Below are 8,493 nucleotides of genomic sequence, written 5' to 3'. Positions count from 1 at the left end.
TATACTTAGCTCCTAGAAGTCTTCTTGCTCTACTGCCCTCCCGCATCCCCCACAATTCAGGTTTGTAAGTCATGAGTGTTTTCCTATAAACCACCGACAGTCACAGCTTTAGGATTTATGTATAGGAAGGACTCACGGCATTACATTTGAAAGAAAGTTCCGTATTTGTCAGAAATGTGCAAGCGTAGCAAGTTTAGTGCTCGGCTTAGATTACAGGACTATTTAGTATACTGAAGACTATAGAGAGACTGGTACAGAGAACTGAAGCACTGCCCTGCCACCCTTGATGCTTCCCCTGAGAATTGCACAGTTAATTTCAATGCCTGAGTTCCCATCTCATCCAGGTAGGATTTTTTTTTCTACAATTAAAGTAGTCAATGAAGAGCAAGAACTGAACAGAAGCTTGCTAATTGACCAGGCCATTCATGCCTGCCTGCCAAGTGGCAGTTTTAATTAAACAGTAACACACTGATCATGAGAGAAGTCCTTCCATCCCCCAAGGAAAGCACAGCAGAGGATTCCAAGATGTAGTCAGAGTAGAAGACTTAACTTTTCCAGGTAGTAGAATCGCTATAAGCCAATAAATGTGAAAACTAAGAAATCCAGACTACAACATATCTCTTGGCAAAATTCACATTGTGACTGAGGTAAAAGGATTGCATCTGTGTGCAAATCATATAATTTTATTAAAAAAAAAAAACCTTAACAATTAGTTTTCAGTTGAAACATTCTTAGGTAACAGAGAAATGATAAGTACAAATTACATCACTTGTCTGACTTCATATAAATGACTATACATTTATAGTAGTTGAGCATTATTATGTAGATACTTACACATTGTATAATTGGTTATACATTTATAGGTATATTGACTTTGTTTTAGTTGGGAAAATACCATAAATGTAAAAACCCTGCTTCTTAGTCGTTAGGGTCCTGAGGCCAAAATTAAAACAATCTCCTTTCAAACTTAAAACCTTAAAGGGATTTCCTTCGCTTAATGTTAATGGATATTGTTACTAGGGGTGCACCGAGCACTAGCAATGAGGTTGAGAAAGACTCTGGCCCTTATTTTCCTGGTTTTTTAAAGGTGCGGTAAAGTACACAGATGTGTATTTACCTCCTCCACATGTGTCTTAATATTGTTAATACCTACTGGAAAACCAAGTTCCTCCTATTTTGTATGCATCATTCTATAACTTCAGGATGACTCTAGGAGTAATATAAGAACTTAACAAAATTATCAGATCACTTCATGCTTTCTAGAATGTAGAACTAATGGTGTTATTTGGTTAAATTAATTGGTCACCAAAGACACAGGATACCAATTAAAGTTTGCTGCCAATAAAATAAGTTAATTATCTCTTCCATTATTTTCTCTTTGGCATATGATATGGTGAATATAATGAATCACTGATGAAATCAAGTGTTGACAGAAGTAAGTTTGGCTATCAACTTAGAATAAGAATAGCATTTGACTGTATTGGGTGGAACTGCATCCCTGTGTTTGACCATGGTTATTCTTAGAGGGAGGTGGCCTTCCTCATTATTGGGTGGAACAGTATCCCTGTGTTAGATCGTGAGTATGTTTAGAGTGAGGGGTTTCCTTCGTGTGGAAGTTAAAGAATTAGACTTCAGTTTTTTGCCAGGTGGCAGTGGCGCACGCCTTTAATCCCAGCACTCCAGAAGCAGAGGCAGGTGGATCTCTGTGAGTTCAAGGCCAGCCTGGTCTATAAGAGCTAGTTCCAGGACAGGCTCCAAAGATACAGAGAAACCTGTCTCAACCCCGCCCCCCCCGAAAAAAGAAAAAAAGAAATAGACTTCAGCTTTTTAAGATTTTCTTTTTGTCTTTCCTGTAGGTTTATCCACAAATTTAAAATCTTGGGAAAACAATTTGCAAAGAAAGATGTGGAATTCTTGCTGATGAGAAATCTTTACCCCACCCAAGGAAAGAGAAATGGTACTGAAGAGCTGTTCTTTGGGAGTGAGCTGTTTATTGTCACAGGGGAGGCTAACTGTCAGAAATGATGAGAAACAAATGTGAGAAGCTCTCTGCTTGGAGCTCTGGCCACGTGGAACATTTAAAGAAGCATATGCTGTGTTTAAAAGCAGAGGAAGCTGCCATTAAAAAAATAGTGTAAGAGAAAAAAAGAGAACATGTTTGCTTACAGACAGCAATTCAAGAACCCAGGAAAAGAGACGAGAGCGTGGCTAAGGCTAGTGTGTCACTTGGGCATCACCTCAGCTTCCCTCCTTTTAAAACTAATGTTCACGAATATCACAAACCAGTTTTGCTGGAGACATACACTAAAAGTCTAATAACAGGAAATCCTCTAGAAATGGGATGGAATGTTCTGTTGATTTGAGATGCTTAGCTCAGCTTGACACGTTCTCAGTATTTCAATTGTTTTTCTTTAATTCCCATAATACTTTATGAAACTTTCTGAAACTTTTGCCATTTTGAGAAAGTAACTCTCTGTTGAGAGAGGGTTATTCCATATGTCATAGGTGGCTTAGCACCTCCGTGATCTCTACACATGAGTTTCTACTGACAGTTTCCTTCAAGTTGTGAATAACACAAAAGGTCTCTAGATGTGACCAAATGTTCCCAAGGGGTTCAGAGTGAGAAAGTGTCGTGGGGGGGATTCCTTCTGATATATCTATGTATCTTAGAGGATAAACCATTAGTTGAGGATGCTCAAATACGCTATATTTTATGTTTACAACCATATTTATCAAAGGTACAAGCTCACATGGAGCTCATCAAAAGGGCAGAAAAAATAGTTCTTCCTTTTCCCTCGATAACTGTGGTTTCCAGTAGCTCTGTAGAACAACCAGTCTAGAGAGCTGGAAAAATGATCCTAAATGGTCTTGGGTCTGAGTTCTACCACTTACCACTAGGGCCATCATAGGCTGGTGATGTCGGCTCTCTGAATGTCTGCTTTTATTATTCTTGTTCTTGTTGTTGACACAAAATGGAGTCAGAGCTAAATTCAAAGGATGTGGTAAAGATTAATTAAAATAATTTGTCTTAATCCTCCTACTTGCTAATCCCTAATAAATCCTAAATTGTCATTACGTGGTACAATAATATCCAGGTTCATTGAAGTAGATGTGTCTTCCCTTCTGTTTAACCACTAAAGCGGTCATGAGTGACAGATCTTGTTAACTGGAACACTTTGTAACTGCCATACAGTATGTGCTACAGATAGTTAGAGCTCTCTGCAGAATTTACTTTTGCTTGCCTCTTTGGACACCCTCAGGTTGTCACTTCCATCAGCCTATGGTTTTGGTTTCCATGGCGATGTCTGAAGAAATAGTCTGTATCTACTTTTGGTTACACTTTGACAAACCACAGATCTTTTTTGGTGAATACGCAACATGCTGAGCTGGGAACACCAAGGAAGGGGCAAATACTGACAGAGAATGTCCCATATGGGGCCTACCCAGTATCCTTGACCTACTCAAATCACTGGGGAGATTCATCTTACTCCAAGCATTTCATTAAATAGAAATCCACCAGCCACAGGAGATGTCGTTGGGGTTCTTATCATAGGCAATAACTTATGTGATATAAAGATCAGGCCTGTTTGGGATATCTCCTGCTCAACTCTGCTGAATTTTGTCCAGAAACTATGCTGCTTAGAATTGTAAAAGGGAATCAATGTCTACCTTGAAAAATAAAATATTTTTTTTTATAAAAGTCTCCTAGGGACTAACAATGCTTATAGCATGTAGAGGAAAGTCATTCTGTGTGTCTTCCAGCCAAACCTGAAAGGGTAAGTGAACAAGTTAACAATTTATGCTTTCTCTATGGGATGTGGGCTAGCTATCTCCCCAAGAGTTGAGTTACCTGAAGAGGTGTTTGAAGGTTCTACAAGAGGAAGATGATTGTTCATCTACAGCCATCATGTCCACTTGGATTCAACATCTTCAGCAAGGCCTTATCTGGGAGCCAAAGGGAAACATCTAGTGTCTGCAGCTCCACCTTATCGTGGACGACAAAGAAATAATCACTGGTCACCCTCCCTTCCACTTTAATCTGCAACTCTGTCATACCTATTCATCTGTATTTATGGATACCAACCATGAAGGAACAGGAAATAGACATATAACTCACACCAGGCCAGGCCACAAATATTCACCCAGCCAAGGAAGGAAAGCATCTACCCAGTAATGAAAAACCACAAAGCTTAGGAAAGAGAAATTTGAACTCCAGCTTGACCATGTAAATATGGAGTGGCCATTTCTCAGAAGGGATCTCTGTTCTGGGTACATGCAGCACAGACGCACCCCTCCTTTTTGTCATTCCCAACAAGTAATCTCGATACATAGGGTATCAGAATTTTCAGTCAGTTCACAAGCTGCTATAATCAGGTCTTGCTCATTAATCTAAATCCTAGAGCTGGTTCTGGGCTACATGCCTTGGCAAAATAGCTACTTGTGTGGCTAGTTTTGGGTCAACTTGACATAAACTAGAGTCATTTGAAAGAAAATATTTCAATTGAGAAAATGCACCCATTAGATTGGCCTGTGGGGGAAGCCTCTGTTGCATTTTCTTGATTGAAGTTTGATACGAGCAGTTCCAGCTCACCTATTGGACAGTATCAACCCTGGGCTTGTGGTCTTGAGTATTATAAACATGTAGGCTTAACAAACCAAGAGGGAGTCTTCCTCCATAGCCTCTGCATCAGTTTCTGCTTCCAGGTTCCTGACCTACTTGAATTCCACTCTGACTTCCCTCAGTGATGGACCGTTACCAGGAAGTGTAAGTAAAATGCATCCTTTTCCTCTCCAAGTGGCTTTGGCCATGGTGTTCTGCCACAGCAATAGAAGCCGTAACTGGTACATTACTATAGCATCTCTGCAGCCTCCGAAGTCTCTCTCTACTATCCAGTTCTTCACAAAAAAAAAAAATGAAAAAAATCAAGTGGTATTAGTCTCTGTTTTGAATTATTCCCTTAGGAAATATCTAGATCTCAAATCTTGCTGAAGCAAGACTAAAGTAGTTGCAGAGTATTTGAACCTTTCTAAATGCTTTCTTAAAAGGAAAATTGCTTATGTATTTATTACTGTACTCATGCAGAGACATTGTGTTTATATTCCCACTTTCCCAAGCAAAAACAGATGAGGCAATCTGTTGATATAACCGGCAACTTGCCTTGCACCAAATAGACGTGGGAATTTATGAATGAACACCTAAGCTTTGTGCTCATTTTAAATGTTCAAGAGCCATGTGTATTTGTGGTTGTGTTTCTCTACTTTGGCTGCTTATTTTTATTATTAAGTAATTAATTTCAAGCAATAAATCTTTTATATATCTAAGCATCTTACGAAGTCTGGACAAAGTCAGACAGGAGAAAATGACTGGACTCTGTTTGACTTAGTCATACTAATTAATCATGTTTAATTAATCATGTTTGACTTAGTCATACTAACTAATCATGTTTTCTCGAGTTTCATCTAAAGACGCTGAGATTTAGTGTGGCTCTCATGTCCTCTTTTTACTTGTATTAAGCAGCTGAAGGGTTTCTGAGGGTTTCTAAAATCCAGATAGTCCATGTCCTATTTCCTCTAATTTTTTCTAATATTCTTTGACTTAATGAGAACACAAAGGGGGTTAAAAATATAAAGGAAAGCTAACATTAAAAGTCTTGAAGTTACATTCTATCCCTTTTATCCTTAAGGATTTTCTTGGTGTTAAAGTTATTAATGGTTTTAAGTTAAATTTAAAAATTAAAACTTCATTTTATTGTAAAAACAAACAAGGCATCAACCAAACACAAAAGGTGTCGAGGGCTTGCTGTGTTCCTACAGAACATAGAATTGTTCTGTTCAGTAGTGGAAATACAATCAGACAAAGTTATCACTTAGGAAACTCAGCTCTGAAGAGAAAACAAAGTGCCAATCCTAAAGGAAGTTGAGCTGAAAATAAAAGCATCCATGGAAGAAAGGCTAATGCTGTGGCCACGTAGTGTAGAGAACAATTCGTTTCAAATAAAGAAGGGTGGGTCTCAGAAAATGTTCTACAGGAAATACACATAGGCCTTCAGTGTTGAAGCTTCTGGTCGATGAGATGGATACAGAGTGAAGGCTCCAATTCATGGCCCTTTAAGGAAAAAGAATATCATAAATGGAAGCAAAGATGTGTGTCTCACAGTCCCTTCCCATGCCGCATGGAAGTGATGTGTACCCGCAAAGATGTGTGTCTCACAGTCCCTTCCCATGCCGCATGGAAGTGATGTGTACCCGCAAAGATGTGTGTCTCACAGTCCCTTCCCATGCCGCATGGAAGTGATGTGTACCCGCAAAGATGTGTGTCTCACAGTCCCTTCCCATGCCGCATGGAAGTGATGTGTACCCGCAAAGATGTGTGTCTCACAGTCCCTTCCCATGCCGCATGGAAGTGATGTGTACCCGCAAAGATGTGTGTCTCACAGTCCCTTCCCATGCCGCATGGAAGTGATGTGTACCCGCATCTGCTTTCTCCCCAGAGTTAAAATTCTAAGACAACATCATATCTTCATCATACTGCTCAAATTTCCACTCAGATGTCCCTTAATTAATTAATGGTGCTTCTAGCATTTAATAAAATCTAATCATATTTGTATGTTTTGGACTACTAGTCACGGTAATAATACCAATGCTGCCTGAGTTGGCTTTGTTTTTATTCACTCAGCGTGAAGTGATGTAAATATGTGTACCACAAAGTTGACTCCCTCATGCGCTATCCCCAAAGTGTCTCATTCATGAAACTGCTCAGGACACTTTTACATTAAAGCCTTGAGAAATTAACGTAGTGGATAGGGGACAAGTTGTTTTCACTTTCCTGGACCCGAGCTTTTTCCAACTTATGTCATTACATTTTCTTCTCATGGCATTGATACACATTGCAGACTCAGCTCTATAAAGGAGACTGTGAGCTCCTCACTTTTCATTTTTTCATTTTCCCCCTGGCCTCACCAACATTCTCACCCATACTCACTCCATATTGCCAAAGTAAAAAATGTAGCAACAAGGCTCTTAGTTCTGCCTCGTTTTTCTGCCTCTGAAATGACGATTTCATCATGTGATCAGGTGTCCACATTCCTTGAAACGAACATTGAATAACCCCCTGTCCACAACATCGGGCATCTTTTCTTAATTAAAGCAAAATAATGTAGCCTATATTATTTTAAGATTTAGTTTAGACTTTTGTCCTTTGAAAAATAAACCTGTGTCATTTGGGTTCGTACGTTTATTTTTGATGGGGAGTTAAAAGAGGATTCAGGAAAGTCTCCCTCAATGTCACCACCCACAGCTGTCTGGTCTGTTAATACCTTTCCCACGGAAATGGCACAGTCCTGTTATTTTCTTTCCATCACACTGGATCCCATGTCTGTGCTGGTCTCAGTCCTCTGTACTGTCGGTTCCCTTTGTACTTATTTTCTGTTCACTGCTAGGGACTGATCCCAGACTGGGGATTTTTTTGTTTTGCAAAAATATCATATGTAGTAATGATGCCATATCAGAAGCTCAGAAATTCACCAAATTAAAAAATTAATAAACGCCAGGAAAGTTTTGTACAAAAATAATACTATAAAACACTGTGGAATAACATAAAAATAGAAATACATTAAAAATCTGTAATATAAAACATTTTACCTTGTGCTTGTTCTAGGTCAAATTCTAAGATCAGTAACTGAAATTATCTAATTTATTTGCTTTGACTCTAGGGTTACAGTACAATGTCTTGTACACAGTGTACTCTGAAATACTTTTATTGAACTGAATTTGGCTTTTCAAAGTACAGGATTTTACACTGGGAATTGCTTCCAAGAACACCTGGATCTCTGAAGAGCAATGAACTCTCACATCATGTAAACTTGCTGGGTCTTCACATCAGAGGGATCTGCTTGAGCCACTGGGTAGGCGTGGGTGGGATAAATGTCCTGAACCTGAAAGGGTCCCCTATGCTTTCCACTAGAATGTCCAAAGATGGGGGAAATATTTCACATTTGCTTAGCTTGTGGGGGCCTCTGAGTTAACAGATGATTATATCGTGTTCTTAAATCTCAACAGAAAGGGATGGGGCAAAACAAAAAGAAAAAGAAATGAGGATGGAGAGAAAAAAGATAAGGAAGCAGAATAAAGGAGAGGAAGGGGAAGGAGCAGCAAGAGAAATGAAGCTTGTTATTTCCAAACTTTCATGTTTCATCCAAGAATGGTCTAAATTCAACTGAACGCCTCTAGGTCAGTTTTCCTGGAAGTTTGGCAATCTGCAATTCCTTTCAAAAGAGAAAAGTTTGATTATGCGGTCCAGTTTTTAATGAAATTCAATAGATGGCATACTAGTGTAAAGATAAACTATAATTGCATTGAAACAAAGTGTTTTCTCAGGCTTGGAATGCACCCGCTTTTATTGTGTTGCCTCCTCATGCAGAGGCAGGGTCCACACCTGCCGTTGGATCAGAGCTACCATACAGATCGCATTGTGCCAACTGCTTCAGCTAAGGC

The sequence above is a fragment of the Microtus ochrogaster genome, linkage group LG9 (assembly GCF_000317375.1).
Source record: "Microtus ochrogaster isolate Prairie Vole_2 linkage group LG9, MicOch1.0, whole genome shotgun sequence".
NCBI lineage: Eukaryota > Metazoa > Chordata > Mammalia > Rodentia > Cricetidae > Microtus > Microtus ochrogaster.
Note: the sequence above shows the minus strand (reverse complement) of the source record.